At 41.7% G+C, this 25,165-nt stretch overlaps 1 protein-coding gene across 1 annotated transcript in view; it reads left to right on the forward strand.

Annotated features, from left to right (window-relative positions):
- Window positions 1–25,165, forward strand: part of scfd2 (sec1 family domain containing 2) — a 417,589-nt gene that overhangs the window by 299,103 nt on the left and 93,321 nt on the right. The window lies entirely within an intron of this gene.

Genomic DNA, 25,165 nt, shown 5'->3' on the forward strand with positions numbered 1-25,165 from the left:
ATTTGGGGGGATGCAGCTATTCAAGCTAGATTGGATGAGTCATACCGCAACCGGGCGGTTTTACTTCCGTAAACACTGGCCATGCTCACTGCGTGTGACGTCATCGTATCCTGCAATGCGCATGCGGAACACTTTTAGGTCGCTTTTCGTTCATACTGAGGATCACATACAAGTTGCATATGTTTGTTAATGTGAACGACCTCACAAAAAAATCGGATTTCACAAAAAAATCGGAATTGAGCATTAAGCCTTGCAATGTGAACGTAGCGTAATTTCACCTTCAAATTAACTGCTAATCCTAGAGGTTCACGTACTTTTGCCACTCACAGATATGTAATATTGGCTCATTTTCCTCAATAAATAAATGACCAAGTATAATATTTTTGGCTCATTTGTTTAACTGGGTTCTCTTTATCTACTTTTAGGACTTGTGTGAAAATCTGATGATGTTTTAGGTCATATTTATGCAGAAATATAGAAAATTCTAAAGGGTTCACAAACTTACAAGCACCACTGTAAATGTGCTTTTTTAAGTCTCGGTGAAGGTTAGGCTGTGATGCTCATGTTCACGTCTCTGTATAAAAATGAGCACCTTGCTGCAGTTGTGAAATTTTTTTTCTTTTTTTTTTTCTTCTTACCTTTGTGGAAATGAAGTGAGTATACACCACTGGGTTTTTTGACTTCTCCGTTCAAAACCGAATCCCGCTGAATGTTTTTTCCCCATTTTCCCTTCTACGTTTAGAAATCTCTCTAGTTTTTCCCCCCGATGATGAATTACTTTTGGCAAATTAAAAAATCTGATGTCTTTGTTTCATTCAGAACGATTTGCACATCCAAAACCTTCCTATACTGATCAATAACAAGTAACTTGGTGGAATGAAGCACTGCAAGCGTGCCACCTGTCATGGCGGCGTAGTTACTGTTGCTATGGGGTCACGTGATGGTGCAAAGCCTCTATTTCAAGGCTGTAGTAAACATCACCATTGTCGAATCCAAGACAAGTCAAGACTGAGTCCCAAGAGGATCGAGGACAAGTCAAGCCCAAGAGTCCAAGTGAAAGAGGACAGAGTCAAGACCTCTTCATGACCACTTATAATTTTTGTGTGATGCTAGAGACACATGATATCTTTATTTTAAGGATGATTAAGTTGCACTATTATTTGTAATGATCGAAAAGCAAGTGGAACGACACTGTAGGCTCAAATTAGGCCATATTGTTAACAGGTTCCTGAAGTGGTTGGAGGGTGCCCTTGCGCTTCCTTTTCAGTGCACTGTTGATAAATTTCCTATGGTTTGTATAAAAGCAAGTTTTATAATGCTTAAGCTCACCGACATCGTGTCTGTGGCCAAAATGAACATGGATACATCGCAAGCAAAGCTTGTGGAGATGAGTTTTAGCAGGAATATGATTGGTTACCAGGCAGCCAGCGTCGGTGCTTATTCTAGATGGATTTTGAATTAATTACACCATTTTGTTTTGAAGGAGGAGTTAGCTGAGGAAAATAAAATAAATAAACAACGTATATATACAGTACCAGGGTTCTAACTAGGCCTTTTCAGCATATCGGGCCGCTGCGCAGCGTTTCCTTACCGCTACGACCATAATATTGCCGACACGCCCGTAATAGTTGCTGCTGCATTAATAAAAAGACTTGTCCATCTTGAAAATGTGGTCTTTTGTTTAATTTTCCCATGCGGCGGTGATAACACACCACCATGTGAATGTTCTACATTCGGACATCCTCCACTCCCCGTCTACATAAGCGCCCAGTGCATAGCTGCCCGAGTAGCTCTGTGTGGAGATTGTTACTGATCACGCTAGTCTGCTTTACCTCTTTCCTTATGCTGTGTTTGCGGTAAAGCGCCATCCATGTTCGGAAGCGCTTACATGCCATACAAGTAATACGTTCTGGTCCCCGAGTTAGACCTGGATAGTCATGTATTGTAATTGAATGGCTGAAGCTGAAAATAAAGTTGACACTTGGTGAGCATCAACTGGTTGTTTTATTCTTATTCCATAAATATGTCACCAATATATCCATCCATCCATTATTTGTAGCCGCTTATCCTGTCCTACAGGGTCACAGGCAAGCTGGAGCCTATCTCAGCTGACTATGGGCGAAAGGCGGGGTACACCCTGGACAAGTCGCCAGGTCATCACAGGGCTGACACATAGACACAGACAACCATTCACACTCACATTCACACCTACGGTCTATTTAGAGTCACCAGTTAACCTAACCTGCATGTCTTTGGACTGTGGGGGAAACCGGAGCACCCGGAGGAAACCCACGCAGACACGGGGAGAACATGCAAACTCCGCACAGAAAGGCCCTCGCCGGCCACGGGGCTCGAACCCGGACCTTCTTGCTGTGAGGCGACAGCGCTAACTACTACACCACCGTGCCGCCCCTTCACTCATATTATTGCTGGTAATATGATTTGTAATCAAAACCTTTGTGTAAAATTGCGAGCGTATTTTTACACTCATGCTCTCGGACTTTTGGACCCCGCTGTAGCTAACTGTCCTATCCGTGTAGCTGGTTTGCTCACTAACAGTTGAACGTGCCTAAATGGCGTAGCTCATCCAAAACCTAGATCAGGAACCTGTCTATAACTATCGAAGACGAGATATTTACATTGTGTTCTTCCTGAGTTGCTTGTAAAGGACGTATTTAGCTCGTTTGGTCTTTCTTCAGCTTATAAATGACTTTATGGAATCTGCTTGGCTTTCAGCGCGGCAGTATCCTCTATGCTGTAATTATAAAACATTATGTCTTGAACTTGCCAAGCCATAAGGATCTTCTAGAGTTACAGCCGAATAGCACTGCATCTCTCTTAGCACTAATCCATAGGAATAGTAAATGGATAACGTTTCAGCTAACGTCAGTTTGATTCCTAAATAAAATTCTTGATCGATTTTTCAGTCAGATCATAAACGAGCTGTTGGGCCACTCAGGGCTTTCTGGGCATCTCTTTTTGTTTACAGACGCGACACAAAACCTCAGATTCACTCATTTTGATGCTCTGATTAAAAGATGCTATTGCTCTATTAACCAGCAGGTGGCAGTGTACATTACACCAGGTCTGTGCGTATTTATGAACAAAACCAAGAAATAATAAACGCTGACTCTGAAACAATTCTCAACTGCTTGGTATACATTTAAACAGGATAGGATTAAACAGCTTGTGTGTTTTATTTATATATATATATATATATATATATATATATATATATATATATATAGTATAATATACAGCTATTGTGAATGGAATGAAAGGCAATAAAGGAAGAAGAAGATCTGGTAAGCTTGTAGTGTTGGATGAATTTCTCATTAAAAAAGCCGTTAAAGCTAGACGGCCTTTCGCTTTCATAACATCGGTGAAATTTAGTTCCCTTTAAAATGTGGTCGTTGTGATATATGTTTATTTCTGTAATATCTAAAAAAAATCAGGCCATTCTGTGGCTGGAAAGTTATTTAATTTGAGGGGATTCCCGAGCAAATAATATACATGAAATCGCTCGCTTTGCACAGTCGAGCAGACAGAGGAAGTCCGTGTGCACATGCGCAGGTTTACCTGCTTCTTCTTTCGGGTTTTATATCAGCTGGCGGCCACAGTGTTGCATTACTGCCATCTACAGGTTTACCCTGACCGTGCACTGACAGTTCCATCATTCCGTCGCTAAACGAACAGCTGATCACACCGAGGTGCTCGCTGAGTGCCGATATTTAATAGTGTGGTCCTGCGTTTCCTTTCCTTCGCAACATAACGTCTTTTCTTCTCGCTTTCTGTTACTGTAGTCGGTCTTTCACGTTTCATTCGCACACTCACATCCTCCATTTTCCTCTCCTGTTTCAAATTTGTATCCCACAATGCCTTGTGCGAACAGGGAAAGCCCATCATGTCATGCATGATGTAGTCTGTTGAATTGGGTCATGGTGAAGCAGGAAAAAATAGCAGAGAATTTAGGGCCACATGGCCTGAAATTCATTAATTGTTCTATTTTTTAAAAAACTAATAAAATTGGAAGTCTGTGATTCGAATTCAGTCGCTTTCAGTCCACTAAACAAAAATAATTGGGTGTCGGGGAAAATTCTTTTTATGACCTACACTTGAAAAATCTGAAAGGCAGTAGAGCTCTATGATGTGAATTTCCAACTGTAGTTAGTTATCTCATAGTGAGTGCACAATCTAAATGTGTTCAGTTGGTATTGTGTGTAATAACTATGTAATAATGGCCTAGTTACATAGTTATAATTTATAACTGTTTTTTTCCAATTAAGTTTTTGTGATTTAGATTTGTGATTGAGAGTGCACCCATGTGCGCCAGTATTGCTTACAAAAAGCAATACTGGGCAATGTGCAATACCTCTCCTGCTAGATTTTTTTTTTTTGTATATGTTAATGCTTAATTTATCTAGAAGTTCTCTCTATCAATCAAGTCTATCTATCTGTCTGTCTGTCTGTCTGTCTGTCTGTCTGTCTGTCTATCTATCTGTGTGTGTGCGCAGACACACATCTGTTTTGACGCTGGCCGCAACACAGCGGCCTTCTCTCCAAAAACAAACAGAGAACAGAGGCCCTTTTCTGCAAAGTCGAGCTATCAAAATACATGTGTGCAGACAGGAATTTCACCTCATTTGTTATCACAGGATTGTTAGAGGATTGAAGGAGAGGTCTGCATTATCATATCGTGTGTGTGTGTGTGAGAGAGAGGGAGAGAGAGGAGGAGACATGGGTATTGTGATTGAACGACATGATAATAATTCCAGTTGTGGTTGTAAGAGTTCAGACACACACACACACACACACACACTTTTTGCCATCCCTGTGATGCTATAAAACATTCCACAGTATGCTTAGGCTCATGACATGGTTAGAGTACTTCACGGCTCATCCTCTATCCTCGATCTAATGACACTCTTCTATCCACTCAGATACTGTCTGTAGGGTTATTTTATCTGCCAAGCAGGAATTGTATAAGAACTACAAAATTCAGATCAGTTATGGAGGAATGAATAGCTCCTAATTAAAAAAAAAAGGTCTCTCTCTCTCTCACACACACACACACACACACACACACACGTCTCAGCTTCATAACAGTCAGGAACAGTCCATAAAAATAATACACACAAACCTGCAGTTCATGAAACTGGTGCCAGGGGGCAGTGCTGCTCTTGAATTTCTTTTAAACTCCTATTTCTTTTCTTTTGGTAGTTTTATTTATTTATTTTTACCTGCACATTTTCCAAGGATTTGTTGAACGTCACATCATGCACAGCAAACTGCGCTGTCTAGTCTAAACCAGGTACTGCTACTGTACATCAACTCGGCGCCATGGTAACAAGCAGTTTTTTGTAGAAATGAAAATATTACAATCACTCATCCTGTTTATACCTTAATGCCTCCAACTTTTTTTATGAGCTGTCAGAAGATCTTTCGAGCATTTCATCCATCCATCCATCATCTCTAGCCGCTTTATCCTGTTCTACAGGGTCACAGGCAAGCTGGAGCCTATCCCAGCTGACTACGGGCGAAAGGCGGGGTACACCCTGAACAAATCGCCAGGTCATCACAGGGCTGACACATAGACACAGACAACCATTCACACTCACATTCACACCTACGGTCAATTTAGAGTCACCAGTTAACCTAACCTGCATGTCTTTGGACTGTGGGGGAAACCGGAGCACCCGGAGGAAACCCACGCGGACACGGGGAGAACATGCAAACTCCACACAGAAAGGCCCTCGCCGGCCACGGGGCTCGAACCCGGAACCTTCATGCTGTGAGGTGACCGTGCTAACCACTACACCACCGTGCCGCCCTCAAGCATTTCAAGTGTTATTGAAATTAGTTTGTGAATTTTGGAGAATTTCTAAGTCTCTCCAGTAGGGAGCGATAAACTCACAGTTCATCAGAAAGTCGCTGAATTTCTCACATCTGGCCTTTCTTCTGTCTTGTTTGTCTCTCTCACACACGAACACACACTTTATATCCGGATTCCCCAATAATAATCAGAACTCCATGGCCAGCTGCTCTGAGCTCACTCTGTGGAACACAGCAGTATGGATTTAATGCTTGCAAATCAAGAATGAAAATAGATTTTTGTTTTATTTCACCAGACCGTATAAGAGCTAAGCTAATGGTAATTCATATAAAACACAGCACAGCTATATCCATGACAGCTGTTTCCTGAGAACCACCATTCACATCTGTACAAGAGAACACAATGGCTGCATTAAAGGAACAGTCCACTGTACTTCCATAATGAAATATGTTCTTACCTGAATTGAGACGAGCTGCTCCGTACCTCTCCGAGCTTTGCGCGACCTCCCGGTCAGTCAGACGCGCTGTCACTCCTGTTAGCAATGTAGCTAGGCTCAGCATGGCCAACGGTATTTTTTGGGGCTGTAGTTAGATGCGACCAAACTCTTCCGCGTTTTTCCTGTTTACATAGGTTTATATGACCAGTGATATGAAACAAGTTCAGTTACACAAATTGAAACGTAGCGATTTTCTATGCTATGGAAAGTGCGCACTATAATGACAGGCGTACTAACACATTCTGCGCGCTTCGGCAGCGCATTGATATCTGAGCTCCGTATCAATGCGCTGCCGAAGCGCGCAGAAGGTGTTAGTACGCCTGTCATTATAGTGCGGACTTTCCGTAGCATAGAAAATCGCTACGTTTCAATTTGTGTAACTGAACTTGTTTCATATCACTGGTCATATAAACCTATGTAAACAGGAAAAACGCGGAAGAGTTTGGTCGCATCTAACTACAGCCCCAAAAAATACCGTTGGCCATGCTGAGCCTAGCTACATTGCTAACAGGAGTGACAGCGCGTCTGACTGACCGGGAGGTCGCGCAAAGCTCGGATAGGTACGGAGCAGCTCGTCTCAATTCAGATAAGAGCATATTTCATTATGGAAATACGGTGGACTGTTCCTTTAAAGCTCGACGGCCTTTCGATTTTCTAAAATCGGTGAAATTTAGTTCCCTCTGAAATGTGGTCGTTGTGATGTTTGTTTATTTCTGTAATATCTAAGAAAAAAACAGGCCATTCTGTGGCTGAAAAGTTATTTAATTTGAGGGGATTCACTCGCAAATAATGTGCATGAAATTGCTCGCTTCATGCAGTCGAGCAGACAGAGGAAGTCCGTATGCGCATGCGCAGGTTTACTTGCTTCTTCTTTTGGGTTTTACAGCAGCTGGCATCCAGTGTTGCATTACTGCCATCTACAGGTTTACCCTGACCGTGCACTGACTGTTCCATCATTCTGTCACTAAACGAACAGCTGATCACACCGAGGTGCTCGCTGAGCGCCGATATTTATTAGTGTGGTCCTGCGTTTCCTTTCCTTCGCAACATAACGTCTTTTCTTCTCGCTTTCCGTTACTGTAGTCGGTCTTTCACATTTCATTCACACACTCACGCCCTCCATTTTTTTTCTCCTGTTTCAAATTTGTATCCCACAATGCCTTGCGTGAACGGGGAAAGCCCATCACTTGACGCATGATGTAGTATCTTGTATTGCGTCATGGTGAAGCAGGAAAAATTAGTGGCCCTAAATTCATTAATTAGTCTATTAGGGAAAAAATAAACTTAATTAAATTGGAAGTCTGTGATTTGAATTCAGTAGCTTTTGGTTCAATAAACAAAAATAATTGGGTGTCGAGGAAAATTCTTTTTATGCCTCCGCCACCATAAGGTGCAGGAGGCATTATGTTTTTGGGTTGTCTGTCTGTCCGTGCGTCCGTCCCGAAACCTTCCATCCGTCCGTGCGTGCGTCCGTCCGTCCCGAAACCTTGTGAACGCGATATCTCAAAGGCTAATGAAAGGAATTTCACCAAACTTTCACCATTTGTGCGTTTTGGGACAAACATGAACTGATTAGATTTTGAGATCAAAAGGTCTAAGGTCAAGGTCACTGTGAGGTCAAATGTCTGTCCGAGAACCTTGTGAACACAATATCTCCAAGGCAAATACAAGTAATTTCACCAGGTCAAGATTACTGTGAGGTCAAATGTCCGTCCCCAAATCACAACTTATTAAGGCGTGTAGTCTACCGGGCGGAGGCATCCCCATCGACGCCGTTGGCATCGAGTTCTATCTAGTTATGACCTAATACTTGAAAAATTTGAAAGGCAGTACAGCTTTAATGTTAAGTGCACAGTTAATGTCGTGGAAGATAAACACTTTCAGTCACAATGGAAAAAATAAGAAAATGCTCAAAGACTTGTTCTGGACGGAACCACAGTGAGAAAAGGAGACATTTTGGTGTCCTGTCATAGGACAGACATGGACCTGCTTTAACTGAACGATCAAACAAATGCTTCCTGAGGCATTCAGCAGAAAAGTTTGGGCCATTTTAACAGACTGAAGCCTTGTAGATCACCTACTCAATCACATGCTTAAACATGAGGGTCAAAATACCACCATCTGGTCTACACAGCAGCGTTCCTGATGCTCAAATGGTAGAGCATGGAAGAGGGAGTGGGATCGATGCCCGTGTTCTCCACAAACTCACAAAAACTGCACAGTTGAAGACTGGAAAGAGTCTGTGCCCATGATAGCCTCAGATTCCTCTTCTTAGCCGACAGGAGAGAAACCTGATGTGGTCTTCTAGAGATGATGATTTTCCATGATCACGGAAAAATTAAAAAAAACATGGAAATCGCGGAATCACTTGTCCGAAACGGAACTGCCGTTATGAAACGGAAAACGGGTTTTTGTCCACATCCGGTTTCCAAACCCAAGAAATTCAATCCATGTAGCTATACAGTGAGGGGTTTTTTTGTTTGCAAAAAGAAATCAAATCTCAGGTGGGGTTTACATTAGACCATATCAGCGGATCATCAGATTAACGTTTTTAAAACGATTAGCGTGCACACAGCAACACCAATACACGATTTGCGTGCACACAGCAACTCCAATACATGGATACGCTCGGCTCCGCAGGCATCCTGCGCTCCAAATCACTCCGCCCTGAACAGCGAGTGCCCTCTGGAGGGTGCGCACTCCGGCCCTGCGCAGCTCACAGAGCACGCGAGTGAAGCGCACGAGCAGTGATTCGGGACTGAGCCGCTGTGTGTGAGATCCCAGCGCATATCACTTACCACTCGCAAGTGGAAGGATGGCAAGCCTAAAGACAATCATAACTACACAATGGGCAGTATTTGCATCAGTATTTGCAGTATTTTCATACTTTTATACTCTTTAATGAAAGGTGATACAAGGCGGAAGTCCGCGCCGTTTTTCAGCAGTCGCGTCACATGACCAACGCCAGCGAATCAGGAAGGTGGATGTCACAGTGACGTTGTCCAATGACGACGCCAGCTAGAGCTCAGCACAGCGTATCCGCATATTCTCAATGTTTACACAGCACCGGACCAGACACGATCTAGATTGAATACGTGGACCCTGGCGGATTCCCGTTTCCCGGCGTTTCCAGGCGTTTTAATGTAAACGGACAGTGCATCCGCGAAGAAAACAAGACAGATACGGTCTAATGTAAACTTGGCCTCAGTGTAAACAGGTTGTCAACAAACTATCCATATCTCGCCATGTTGTAAATGACGCGAGGGCTTATGATCAGCGTGCGCGCTGACTGGATAAAAAAAGACATCCAGGGATTATAAGCAGGAACGCTTCACCCCGGAAAATACAAAGCAGCTCACTGTGCTGGTGTTAAAGGAAAAGGCAACTTTTGTACAAAATCACCACAAATAGATAGATAAATATTTAAAGTAATCGATCATGGAATTTATAGAGAAAGAACAGACCGCATAACAGTATCTTTTAACTTTTAATAATATGGGCTTGCGCTGAGCTCAGCGAAGATGCGTTCCGCCATATTGATCTACTGCATGACGTCATGCGGCCCACCACTGAAAAGAACTCTTCAGTGCTTCATGGTAATAAGGTAAAAAACCAGTACAATCGCTTCTTCAAAGTTTCACCAAATGGTTTTATTTATGCAACTTAAAGCTCAATACTGTATAACTTTGGTCGAGTAAAAACACGGAGCAAAAACATGGCTGAATCCTGAATGACTCCTATTTGGATTTGTCCTACCAAGCCTACTGCGCATGCATGAAGCGGCTCGGCTCGGTTTTCCCTTTCGGGCGCTCTCGTTTTCTGTTAGAATTTGGTAAAGAAAAAAATAAATAAATATTATTTACCAGCTTACCGGGTCCATGAACATAAATCTGACAGCTGACAAGGTCGGGATATAAACGAATCGAATACAAGCCACCCGCCAGGACTCCTTACTGTCATCACAGTGATCTGTTTGTAAACACTGTTTTCATGGGCCCAGTAACGTCACAGATCAGAGGGAGGCGCATTAACGAAAGATTCTGATTGGTTTATAGTTGCCCACAATCTCAAAATGGCTGCCTCCTCCAACTTCAGCTCCTCTGTGTCAATTCATGATTTCAAAGTTAAAAATATTTTTTCATGTTCGATATATAATGGAAATAATTAACAGAATCAATTACTTTATATATTTATCTATCTATTTGTGGTGATTTTGTACAAAAGTTGCCTTATCCTTTAAATCCACATCTGTCTGTCCAACGGGACGAGTTGAATACCGTATTTTTCGGACTATAAGTCGCACTTTTTTTCATGGTTCGGCTGGCCATGCGACTTATACTCCGGTGCGACGTATATATGTTGTTGTTTTTTTTTTCACCGCGGAATAACTGGAGCTGATGCTGAGTCTGACGACAGCCACGCAGAAGAAGAGGAAACGGCGCTTCATCTGCCGCTGGAGGCAGAGTTGTTCAGAAGCGACACCGAGGATGAGGAATTCAATGGATTTGCTGATTTGGAGTGAAATCATCAGCTTGATAAACTTGATTGACCTGTGTTTTATTATTAATGATAGGCCTATAGTTATTTAAATAAGTTATGTAGTGATTTTAGGCAGTGCTTAATTTGTGAAGTGGGAGGTCCCGGAACGCAGGAGGTGGGTGGGTCCAGCGACTCAAAAAAAAAAAAGGCGGGGGATGGTTTACTATAACTTTACGCACATGCGCTTATTGTGTGTGTAAAATAATAATAATAATAATAATAATAATATCAGACATTATGATCTTAGAAAACGCTTTAGTGACAAACAGTTACAGACAGTAATATGTCGTGATATTATATTATAAAATATTAATTTTTATTAGTCTATATATTAAATTATATATTACATTTATCTTCTAAAATAACAGACTGTACTCATCACAACCAGTTTATTTCACCATTGGAGATCAGATCACACAAGACATGAGTTAAATGACTCATTTTAAGGATTTAAGTAGGGGATTTAAAAGCGGTGTTTTTTTTTTTTTTTTTTCACTAGACGGTTGTTTTTACTACCGTACTTGTCTTTGGAGATGATATACCTATAGCCTACTTGACCTCTGATTTGATGAAATAAAATTCGACAAAAATGAAGAATGACTCTCCTCGATGATGACTACAGCTTTAATAACACAGATGAAAGAGCCATGGGGCGATAATAAACCCTACCGGTAAAAATATTCTAAAAGCAAACTGATTAATGCATCAGTAATAGGCTACTAATATTAGTTATAATAATAATATAGGCTATTAGTAATAACGATAGTGATAGTATTAAAGATAGTAGTAGATATTTAAAATAATCAGACGAGGCTACTTACAGGGCAAAGGGCGCGTCATCACTGCTCAGCTGTTCGTTTATTAAATAAACAATGCAGTCGCGCAGTAACCACGCGCCGCTTATCAGATACAATCACAGATTCTATGGATAGAATAACCCTTCGAAAAAGTGCGACTTATAGTCCGGTGCGACGTATATATGTTTTTTTCGTCTTCATAATGCATTTTTTGGCTGATGCGACTTAAACTCCGGAGCGACGCATAGTCCGGAAAATACGGTATTTGTTGAACGTCACCATTTTGAAAGTAATTGTTCAAGAGTTACATCAATAAACTTCCAACAAAACGAGTTCAATCCCCTCAGTGATCCGGGCGTGCTATTGTTTACGAAATTCCAGGGAAGCCAAGTACAGCAGGTGTGTGTGTGTGTGTGTGTGTGTGTGTAAAAATAACCACGGCGTAATATCTAATTATAGGTTATTAGACTCTGAATTCATCGAAATCAGAGAAATGGGGATCAAGTACCTCAATAAAATAAATGTCTGGGATGAATCTTCATTTCATTTGGACATTTTATTGTATTTATCTTTTGTGTGGCTCACATGAACACACAATCATAAAATATTTTGAGGAATTTTACAACAGTGCCGAACTCGCTCACGGTTTGTTTTCATTCACAACGCGATTCTGTCCCCGTTATCATGTCCAACTTGTTTTCTTTTGGTTTCATTTCTTTAAATTAATTTATACTCCAAGTTTTACTGGATTAATCAAGATTTAACTTTATTTCCACCAGGAGATCTGAATTTGGGTGAGTCTCACTCTTAAAACTGCAGACCAGGTAATGGGTTCTAACACCACACGCACCATAAAGGGGCACTGGATAGTTTTTGTTTATTATTACAGTTAAACTTTAAGTTTTGTTTTTATGAATTTCAGAACGGCAAAACTGTATATTACCCAGTTTATTCTCCACACACCTCACTCAAACCATAGATTCAAACATGAATTTCAAGTGATCACGTTATAATGTGAAACGTTTCGCATAATAATGTAAAAATAGAACATGAAGCATATATTGTTGTAACAAACTTTTCATGGTATTACATGATATGGATTTTTTTCTTATTTTTTCTGGCGTCAGCAATCGGCTTCCGTAGTATTCCATGTTCGTGAATGAGTTAACGAGATCAAGATGATCTACAGGATGTTATATCTCCCCCTGTTGTCAGCCAGAGCTATTACACCTCGCAATATTAAACCGTAGTCAAAAATACCAAGAAGTGAAACAGCTAGGAAACGCAAATGACCTACTTACACGTCATTTCAAATCCTTTTATTCATTTAATTGCCAAGCTTTCGGTCAGAGACCTTCCTCAGGGCACAAACAGATGGAGCATACAACAAACTAATCAATTAAGATTCATTAAGGTGCTCAGTCACACCTGTACAGATGAGTTGTAGTCCAAGTGTGGAAGTTGTAGTTTTTCTGTTCTTCCTGGTTTCATATTTCCTCTACCCAAGGTAGCTGGCATTAAATTGACCCCAAATGCACCAATAAAATTACCCACCACAAAAACATGCATCTTTTTACATACAAACTTGAGTACACACACACATGTAAGCAAATGTCAGTTCAAGATAACTGCATAAACATCAGCAAGAACTTCATAAACTGCAGTTTCAAGACTTAACAAATGGTATGCCTCCAATCATAACGTAACACTCATGTCAAAGTCTACATTTAACCCTTTGGGTTGTAGGGCAGGCGGCACGGTGGTGTAGTGGTTAGCTGTCGCCTCACAGCAAGAAGGTCCTGGGTTCGAGCCCCGGGGCCAGCGAGGGCCTTTCTGTGCGGAGTTTGCATGTTCTCCCCGTGTCCGCGTGGGTTTCCTCCGGGTGCTCCGGTTTCCCCCACAGTCCAAAGACATGCAGGTTAGGTTAACTGGTGGCTCTAAATTGACCGTAGGTGTGAATGTGAGTGTGAATGGTTGTCTGTGTCTATGTGTCAGCCCTGTGATGACCTGGCGACTTGTCCAGGGTGTACCCCGCCTTTCACCCGTAGTCAGCTGGGATAGGCTCCAGCTTGCCTGCAACCCTGTAGAAGGATAAAGCAGCTAGAGATGATGAGATGAGATGAGGTTGTAGGGCATCTAATGTATGGATCCAAAACAATTCCCTTTGACATAGCACTTTATCAATGTTCCCACCCCTTGACAATTTAACTTGCTCAATTCCCTGAAACCGTAGGGAAGAAACAGGGTGGGCACACTCTACAAAGTGACAAGCCACAGGGTAATTAAGATCAGCCCGTCTAATCGAACTCTTATGTTCGCTGATCCTTTGTTTTAAACTACGTGTAGTTTTTCCCACATAGACCTTATCACAGGGACATCTTAACAAATAAACAACATTCTTTATATTGCATGTAATATATATATGAAATATGAAACCAGGAAGAACAGAAAAACTACAACTTCCACACTTGGACTACAACTCATCTGTACAGGTGTGACTGAGCACCTTAATGAATCTTAATTGATTAGTTTGTTGTATGCTCCATCTGTTTGTGCCCTGAGGAAGGTCTCTGACCGAAAGCTTGGCAATTAAATGAATAAAAGGATTTAAGTGTGCAGACATTTTTTCTTGTTTAAACCATCAGTGTCTAAAAGACACACAGAGAAAATAACGTACTGGTCAATAATCAATGTATCAGTGGTTTATGACATCCTTAGTAGCAAGTCAGTTGAGCAAAAGTGGCAGGAAGGAATTGTAATTACAAAAAAAAAGATGAAGCTCTAGAAAATGACCAAGAAGAGGAGCTAGATTTGCGAATAGTGACTAATAATAAATAAGCTCCCAGTGTGGACTGGGAAGCAGTGGGAGTTTAAAGTGCATATCACGGGTAAATTCAGGAGCGAGATCACTGTAATTCTCCTATTTTACATTAAACTTTGGTCAAATATCTGTCACATTCTGCATTTTCTGCAATTTGTTTACCTTGCACAATACCAGAAAAATTCAGCTGAAATCAAGCCATTTGAGGCGAATTGGTCCGCCTCTGAAAAAACTTGCCATTTGGATTTCCCGGGAAACATTGATTTTCGTGATGTCGCGTGTGGGACACCTCCCTCTGAATCCTACGTCAGCGCTGGTTTGTTTATGAGAAAACAACCTGGTGATTTTCTGCAAATTTCTTCAATGTTAATCACGTAATTATTAAAATGGTTAACAGATGTATCGTAGGAGGGTGTAGCAACACCAATCTTGATGGGATTAGTACTCATCGTTTTCCAAAAGACCAGACAACGAGAGAGAAATGGGAGCACTTGGTCTACACAGGCTGTGCACTGAAACCGTGCAAAGCTCGCACAGCCTGCTGGCGCTTCCGCAGGTAACGTCACGAATCTGGCTCCAGGCTCCCTTGGGATTTTTCCAGACACGTTGTGTTGTTTTATTTTTTTCTGCTGTAGACAGATGGCCTTGTGCAAAATTACCCTTCTGGATGAGTGTGTAAAGGGACATGCTTTCATATTAAAAAAAACAGGAAATTGGTCCAGAATATGCACTTTAAAGAGTTATAATAAGACTGAATGCAAATAACAGCAGAAGGAATGTACAACCCCGATTCCAAAAAAGTTGGGACAAAGTACAAATTGTAAATAAAAACGGAATGCAATGATGTGGAAGTTTCAAAATTCCATATTTTATTCAGAATAGAACATAGATGACATATCAAATGTTTAAACTGAGAAAATGTATCATTTAAAGAGAAAAATTAGGTGATTTTTAAATTTCATGACAACAACACATCTCAAAAAAGTTGGGACAAGGCCATGTTTACCACTGTGAGACGTCCCCTTTTCTCTTTACAACAGTCTGTAAACGTCTGGGGACTGAGGAGACAAGTTGCTCAAGTTTAGGGATAGGAATGTTAACCCATTCTTGTCTAATGTAGGATTCTAGTTGCTCAACTGTCTTAGGTCTTTTTTGTCGTATCTTCCGTTTTATGATGCGCCAAATGTTTTCTGTGGGTGAAAGATCTGGACTGCAGGCTGGCCAGTTCAGTACCCGGACCCTTCTTCTACGCAGCCATGATGCTGTAATTGATGCAGTATGTGGTTTGGCATTGTCATGTTGGGAAATGCAAGGTCTTCCCTGAAAGAGACGTCGTCTGGATGGGAGCATATGTTGCTCTAGAACCTGGATATACCTTTCAGCATTGATGGTGTCTTTCCAGATGTGTAAGCTGCCCATGTCACATGCACTAATGCAACCCCATACCATCAGAGATGCAGGCTTCTGAACTGAGCGCTGATAACAACTTGGGTCGTCCTTCTCCTCGTTAGTCCGAATGACACGACGTCCCTGATTTCCATAAAGAACTTCACATTTTGATTCATCTGACCACAGAACAGTTTTCCACTTTGCCACAGTCCATTTTAAATGAGCCTTGGCCCAGAGAAGACGTCTGCGCTTCTGGATCATGTTTAGATACGGCTTCTTCTTTGAACTATAGAGTTTTAGCTGGCAACGGCGGATGGCACGGTGAATTGTGTTCACAAACAATGTTCTCTGGAAATATTCCTGAGCCCATTTTGTGATTTCCAATACAGAAGCATGCCTGTATGTGATGCAGTGCTGTCTAAGGGCCCGAAGATCACGGGCACCCAGTATGGTTTTCCGGCCTTGACCCTTACGCACAGAGATTCTTCCAGATTCTCTGAATCTTTTGATGATATTATGCACTGTAGATGATGATATGTTCAAACTCTTTGCAATTTTACACTGTCGAACTCCTTTCTGATATTGCTCCACTATTTGTCGGCGCAGAATTAGGGGGATTGGTGATCCTCTTCCCATCTTTACTTCTGAGAGCCGCTGCCACTCCAAGATGCTCTTTTTATACCCAGTCATGTTAATGACCTATTGCCAATTGACCTAATGAGTTGCAATTTGGTCCTCCAGCTGTTCCTTTTTTGTACCTTTAACTTTTCCAGCCTCTTATTGCCCCTGTCCCAACTTTTTTGAGATGTGTTGCTGTCATGAAATTTCAAATGAGCCAGTATTTGGCATGAAATTTCAAAATGTCTCACTTTCGACATTTGATATGTTGTTTATGATCTATTGTGAATACAATATCAGTTTTTGAGATTTGTAAAATTATTGCATTCCGTTTTTATTTACAATTTGTACTTTGTCCCAACTTTTTTGGAATCGGGGTTGTAAACATTTTGCTAACCAAGGCTTGAATACGTGAAAAGTCCTCGAGTTTGTATAACTAAGAGGTACAGTGGTGCTTGAAAGACTGAAGTCGCATATGAAAAGAGCGGATAGGAATCGGAATTAGGACCACATATCCAAACGGCCTGGGTCGGATTTGAAAAAATCGGATCTGTGTCATTCATATTGTCAATAAAAGATCGGATACAGGTCACATATGGGCGAAAAGATCGGATTTGAGTCACTTCAGCCTGCAGTGTGAACGTAGCCTTATGCCGCTTTTCCACTACAAACGCGGCTGTGCCGTGCCGAGTCGAGCTGAGTCGAGCTGAGCGGGGCTGTTGGAGTTGCATTTCGACTACAACCGCGCTGAACCGTGCTGGCTGGAAGTGGGTGGACACATTGGGTGGAGTTAGCGAAAGTGGGTGGACGTCACGTGATGTCGTTAAGCAGCGCAAACAGTGACATCAGTGACAGTGGCGGAACAAGTCAGAGCCGGGCCGGGGGCGGGGCAAATGACCGGGCCCTTTATTAAAGCTTATCATAACATCATTTTAGGCTACAAAATGTCCGCAACTGCGGTGTTTACCAATTTCAACACTACCGGGTGCAACTATGTTATTTAGTACATCAAGTCCTTCAAACGAACATGTAACTCAGAAACAAAAAACATTAGGATACTGTACATGGCTCATAATAAAACATCAATAGCCTATACTGCGCACATTATTTGAAGGGCATACGAATGAGCGCTCAGAGGCTGCAGCGGTGACAGGAAGAGTCAGAAATAAAAGGAGGGCGGTGCAAACCTCACTGAATGCACTGTGTTTACCAATTTCAACACTACGGGGTGCAACTATGTTATTTTGTACATTAAGTCCTTCAGACGAACATGTAACTCAGAAACAAAAAAACATTAGGCGACATACTGTACATGGCTCATAATAAAACATCAATAGCCTACTGCGCGCATTATTTGAAGGGCATACGACGAGCCTTGCGCTCCGCGAACTCGTCCACGATGCTCTGTATGTCACTGATTCAGTGAGCTTTTAAGCGGTAGTAAACAATAAACATGGAGGACATGGAGTCGTTAGTGTTGCTGGTCTTGGTGCTGTGGCTTGTTGTCACCGACAACGCCAACAGATACTGGCAAGAGCGTATAGATGAGGCGAGGCGCATAAGGCTTCAGAAATTCTCGTAATTCGTAATTATTCTTCTTCCGGGTTTGCGGTGTTTACAGATCCCAGCGCGCTCGCGGGGCGTGTGTGGGCATGTGAGGACACGCCTCCTCACCAATCAGTGCACAGGGGAGTGTCTGCTCACGCCCCCAACTTCAGTCGGCACGGTTTGGCTCGCTTCAGCCCCACTCCAAAACCGTGCGAGTTTTAGGGGCTAAGCAGGGCTGAAACGAGCTGAGTCGTGCCGGTTTTTGGTAGTCGAAACGCGAGCCGTGTCGGGCTGAAGCGAGCTGAAGTGAGCTGAAAAAGGGTAGTGGAAAAGGGCCATTAGAGTCAGGTGTTTTCAATCAATGGGATGACAATCAGGTGTGAGTGGGCACCCTGCTTTATTTAAAGAACAGGGATCTATCAAAGTCTGATCTTCACAACACATGTTTGTGGAAGTGTATCATGGCACGAACAAAGGAGATTTCTGAGGACCTCAGAAAAAGCGTTGTTGATGCTCATCAGGCTGGAAAAGGTTACAAAACCATCTCTAAAGAGTTTGGACTCCACCAATCCACAGTCAGACAGATTGTGTACAAATGGAGGAAATTCAAGACCATTGTTACCCTCCCCAAGAGTGGTCGACCAACAAAGATCACTCCAAGAGCAAGGCATGTAATAGTCAGCGAGGTCACAAAGGACCCCAGGGTAACTTCTAAGCAACTGAAGGCCTCTCTCACATTGGCTAATGTTAATATTCATGAGTCCACCATCAGGAGAACACTGAACAACAATGGTGTGCATGGCAAGGTTGCAAGGAGAAAGCCACTGCTCTCCAAAAAGAACATTGCTGCTCATCTGCAGTTTGCTAAAGATCACGTGGACAAGCCAGAAGGCTGTTGGAAAAATGTTTTGTGGAGGGATGAGACCAAAATAGAACTTTTTGGTTTAAATGAGAAGTGTTATATTTGGAGAAAGGAAAACACTGCATTCCAGCATAAGAACCTTATGCCATCTGTGAAACATGGTGATGGTAGTATCATGGTTTTGGCCTGTTTTGCTGCATCTGGGCCAGGACGGCTTGCCATCATTGATGGAACAATGAATTCTGAATTATACCAGTAAATTCTAAAGGAAAATGTCAGGACATCTGTCCATGAACTGAATCTCAAGAGAAGATGGGTCATGCAGCAAGACAACGACCCTAAGCACACAAGTCATTCTACCAAAGAATGATTAAAGAAGAATAAAGTTAATGTTTTGGAATGGCCAAGTCAAAGTCCTGACCTTAATCCAATCGAAATGTTGTGGAAGGACCTGAAGCGAGCAGTTCATGTGAGGAAACCCACCAACATCCCAGAGTTGAAGCTGTTCTGTACGGAGGAATGGGCTAAAATTCCTCCAAGCCGGTGTGCAGGACTGATCAACAGTTACCGGAAATGTTTAGTTGCAGTTATTGCTGCACAAGGGGGTCACACCAGATACTGAAAGCAAAGGTTCCCATACTTTTGCTACTCACAGATATGTAATATTGGATCATTTTCCTCAATAAATAAATGACCAAGTATAATATTTTTGTCTCATTTGTTTAACTGGGTTCTCTTTATCTACTTTTAGGACTTGTGTGAAAATCTGATGATGTTTTAGGTCATATTTATGCAGAAATATAGAAAATTCTAAAGGGTTCACAAACTTTCAAGCACCACTGTAGGTATGCACAGCACAACTAGTTCTGCAAAATGCTAACCATGACGCAGCTTTACCACTGAGCTTTCCAAAGCCTTAAATTCCTTAAAAAAACAAGCTACATACTGCAGATTCGGGTAAAGCTGGACTGTATTAGTACAGTGCACACAAAAAGTTGGCTAGCGTGAGTTACAGCAATTGTGGCATCAAGGCGATTTGATTAGCTCGGATTAAAATCACTGCTGTTCTCTCCAGTCTGCACTTCCCCAGACTGCTCTCGATAGCTTCCACTCCACTTTACAGTAAGCACACACTTCTACACACAGATGCAATTAATAAAATGAGGCTCAGCTGTTGGGATTCAGTTGTTGGACTAAAACAAATTAAGAAGTAGAAAACTAATGGGATGGCATCCCAAGATGAGAAAGCCAAGTAAAGGATAAGGTTGGGGGGGGGGGGAATGCATATTTGATCCAGAGGTTTGGGAGTTTCAATCGCAGGTTCGATCCTGAGCTCGGGTTACCATCTGTGTCGAGCTTCTCAACGTGTTTTCCCTGTATCTGTGTAACTTTTCTTCCAGGTTCTTCCCACTTCTCAAAAACATAGTAAGCTGTCTAAAATAAATTCCCCTAGATATGAACGTGTGGTGTGGTGTGGTGTGCTGCCATGGACTGGCATCCCATCCAGGGTGGATTATTCCTGCCTCACAGCCACTGTTCCCTGGATAGACTCTGGACCCACCACATCCCTTACCAGTTACTGAATATGACTGACTAGGGGTCGCGACTCCATGTGGGGTCGCCTGATTTACAAATGGGGTTGTCGGAGGAACTCGCATTGCTTCATTCAAGTATTTTACAAGTTATTATTACAAATATCGGAGACGGATTTTTTTTTGGCATGTAACGAGTTACTCAATTGACGATGCGATTCATGATATTCAGGTCACGATTCAATTTTACTACAATGTTTTTGGGGAATAAAATGAATAAAAATTTATTACCAAAAAATGCAATATTTATTTTCCTATTCTTTTTCAACTTCAATGTTATTTTTGTTTAAAAAATTTTTTCGTTTTCTTAATAATCGACAGCAATTATTGACCCATATTTACTAAAATATTCCTTTTATTAAAAATGAAAAAATTAATAACAAAAATAGGCTTTTTTTAAATAAACTTTGATGAACCTTTGTAATCCCTCCATTTGCTTCTCTTTTCTTTAGAGTTCAGCAGTCTGTAAAAAGAGCGCTCTGATTTCTTGTTAACTCTGTTTCTACACAACAGCTCTTTCCCATTTTAGATCTGTTTTTGTGCGTTTTCGCTGCATTAGAGCTGTGTTACTTCCGCCTATGGTGAAGTCACGTGCATTCCCACTATTTAAATAATACTGGCTGGCTTGGAGTGGTCTATCAGATGTATTTCATTCAGCTAACATGATGCATGTATCCGCGTATTCTCAGTGTTTACACAGCACGGAGCTGACACGATCTGGATTGAATACGTGGACCCTGGCGGATTCCCGTTTCCCGGCGTTTCCAGGCATTTTAATGTAAACGAACAGTGCATCCGCGAAGAAAACGAGACAGATACGGTCTAATGTAAACTTGGCCTTAGGCACATGTAAAGAAATGCTGGAGAACAAAAATGGCTTAAAAATAATGAAATTAAATGTTTCAGTGTTTAAAAAACCCAGCAGTAAGCCGTAATAAATGAAACAAAGTCAGTATTTGGTGTGAGGTGAGACAAACCTTTGCTTTAAAAAAATAAATAAATAAAAATAGTAGTCTGAGGTACGGTGAGTGTAGTTTGATAAGGAAATGATCTGTAGGTTTTACTGAGCGTCTTACAGAAGCAGCCCCAGTTCTTCTGGACACTTTGACTGTCACACTCGCTTCTTCATTTTGCACCAAAACCAGCAGCCTTCATTATGTTTTCTTTTTTAATCTGAAACGTGCTCTCTTATGGAATATGCTGCTCAGATACAAACTTTCTTTTTTTTCTGTAACATTTAATTTTGCGCTGGAAAACGAACGTTTGGACTCTAAACTGTTTTGTACTGACTTGATGATGCAGAAGTCATAAAATAGAAATCTATAGCAAAGTTTGTCTGAAAATAAAAAATAGGGTGCCTAAGACTTTTGCACAGCACTGTAGGTCATGCTCAATGGTGATATGCAGTTAAATTAAAAAACAAATCTATAAGAATTCTCCCTCAATATCATCCAGTATCAAAATAATGCAGTGGCATTAAGCCAAACCTCTACATCACCATTTCTGTGTGCTGCAATTCTTCAAGACTTTGCCGTTCTCTGACTAAACTGTTTATTTTTTCCTCGAACATGACCTATATTTCTATTTCTACTTCTAATGATGTCACATACTGTGCTACTTATTAGTGATGACCTCAGGTTGTATGTATAGTTGGCTGCACACCATTGTGTTTGACCTGATAAAGATTCCTTATTGGATTGAAACGTCGTTTCTACGTTACAAGTGTTTGTGCATGAATTGGTTTCCCGTTTTCCCATATTTTTTATTTTATATTTCATCCCAGAACCTTTCATGTGGCATAATGATTGTTTTGTTTTCTTTTTGAAGAATATGCATTGAATTATTCAGATCATGGGTGGGTGCGTCAGTGATTGGTGTGGGGCTGTTGTATATTCTGAGCCACAGTTCTAACCTCTGTGCATTAAAGCTAGACGGCCTTTCGATTTCATAAAATCGGTGAAATTTAGCTCCATCCCAAATTTGGTCGTTGTGATGTTTGTTTATTTCTGTAATATCTAAGAAAAAAACAGGCCATTCTGTGGCTGGGAAGTTATTTAATTTGAGGGGATTCACTCGCAAATAATGTGCATGAAATTGCTTGTTTCGCACAGTCGAGCAGACAGAGGAAGTCCGTGTGCGCATGCGCAGGTTTGCTTTCTTCTTCTTTTGGGTTTTATATCAGCTGACATCCACAGTGTTGCATTACTGCCATCTACAGGTTTACCCTGACCGTGCACTGACAGTTCCATCATTCTGTTCCTAAACAAACAGCTGATCACACTGAGGTGCTCGCTGAGCACCGAGATTTATTAGTTTGGTCCTGCGTTTCCTTTCCTTCGCAACATAAACGTCTTTTCTTCTTGCTTTCCGTTACTGTAGTCGGTCTTTCACGTTTCATTCGCACACTCACATCCTCCGTTTTTCTCTCCTGTTTCAAATTTGTATCCCACAATGCCTTGCATGAACGGGGAAAGCCCACCACGTGCTGCATGACGTAGTATCTTGAATTGGGTCATGGTGAAGCAGGAAAAAATAGTGGAGAATTTAGGGCCACGTGGCCCTGAATTCATTAATTGTTCTAGGTGTTTTGGGGTTTTTTTTTAACTAATAAAATTGGAAGTCTGTGATTCACATTAAGTAGCTTTCGGTCCACTGAACAAAAATAACTGGGTGTCGGGGAAAATTCTTTTTATGACCTACACTTGAAAAATCTGAAAGGCAGTCTACCTTTAAGAAAGAATATACAATATGTTTTGTATGTGCATATTTCACCATAAAACAATATTTAATTCAATAGCTAGATCGCCCCCACAAAAAAAGCATTACTGTAGAATGAGATGTGTTTCCTAGTGTTCGTACCTCCATTAAGGAGGTTTTGTTTTCAGTGTGGTTTGTTTGTCTGTAAGCAGGATTGTGCAAACCCTACCATGAAACTTGCTGGAAGGGTGCAATATGGGCCACGGAAGAACCCGTTACATTTTGGAGCAGATCCGAAGCATGGGGCTGATCGATGGTGGGATGTTGCTAGATACAGCATTTGCTGTACATCTCACCATCCAGTAGATGGCAGTAAAGTTCATCTCATCTCATTATCTGTAGCCGCTTTATCCTGTTCTACAGGGTCGCAGGCAAGCTGGAGCCTATCCCAGCTGACTACGGGCGAAAGGCGGGGTACACCCTGGACAAGTCGCCAGGTCATCACAGGGCTGACACATAGACACAGACAACCATTCACACTCACATTCACACCTACGCTCAATTTAGAGCCACCAGTTAACCTAACCTGCATGTCTTTGGACTGTGGGGGAAACCGGAGCACCCGGAGGAAACCCACGCAGACACGGGGAGAACATGCAAACTCCACACAGAAAGGCCCTCGCCGGCCACGGGGCTCGAACCCGGACCTTTTTGCTGTGAGGCGACATCGCTAACCACTACACCACCGTGCCGCCTGCAGTAAAGTTCAATAGTGGCGAAATATAGCCAGTGTAGAAATACGATGAGTCCACATCACAATCCGCATTCATGCGCATCAGTAATCGTCTGGGATACACATGTAGGCATATAATTGTAATAGTTTTGGAAATCTATCCAGACATATAAAGTGGTTGTGGTTGCAGATTTACACATCATAAAGTCAACTGTTGTCCTTGGCGGAGGTCTGCGCTCTCCGAGTGCCGTTTTAGTTTAATGATGGTTTATCATGAAATAACACTTGAACAGCATGCAGGTATTAGTGCATGTTTATGTACGTCTACATTTTAGTTTTATCCTACTTTTATCTTGAGGAGTATTAATTTATAGTTGCATTGGTTTATGCTGGCTGTACTTGACTTGATCTCCTTCCGATTCAACACCCCTTCCTCTTTTTTTCTCTCTCGCTACATGGCCCACCTCCTTTTATTTATGCTGAATTAAGTCCATTCTTTTCTTTTAAGTGTGTCCAAACTCCAAGGCTCATTTCATTTTATCCTTTACAATCTGATTAGGTCCTTAGATGTCGGATTTGGACAAAAAAAAATAAAAATGAAACACACTCTTGCTTCCGATTATGATCACATGATCCTTAGTCTTTGATCTCCATTTGCCAAATGATTTCTTGGTGTTAATTCCTAATTACTTCCTGTCCTTGTTGGGACATTTTGTCTCCACTAAGGTATGGGAAAAAATCACACACACACACACACACACTTTCACTCATTCAGATGCCTTCATCAAGGCAACATTTTTGTGGCTTGTAATTTCAGACCATTAGCAATGTAGTACATACAGTATAAATGCAAAAAAAAAAGGCATCACAATGAGATGATAAAATCCAATTACTGTCCATCTGTATCGAGCGTATTATGTATAATTTGTGCATAGTTTGGATTTAGTCCACTGTGACATGGCAGTCAGGAAATGCACTATTTTTATAAATACTGTGCAATGGCGAGTGAGGTTATGAGAATTTTGTTTCTATCTGTTACATTTTTTTTATCTATTAATGTTGTCCAGGGTGGCACGGTGGTGTAGTGGTTAGCGCTGTCGCCTCACAGCAAGAAGGTCCGGGTTCGAGCCCCGGGGCCGGCGAGGGCCTTTCTGTGTGGAGTTTGCATGTTCTCCCCGTGTCCGCGTGGGTTTCCTCGGGGTCCTCCGGTTTCCCCCACAGTCCAAAGACATGCAGGTTA

This window comes from Neoarius graeffei, chromosome 3, assembly GCF_027579695.1.
Source record: "Neoarius graeffei isolate fNeoGra1 chromosome 3, fNeoGra1.pri, whole genome shotgun sequence".
In the NCBI taxonomy this organism is placed as follows: Eukaryota; Metazoa; Chordata; class Actinopteri; order Siluriformes; family Ariidae; genus Neoarius; species Neoarius graeffei.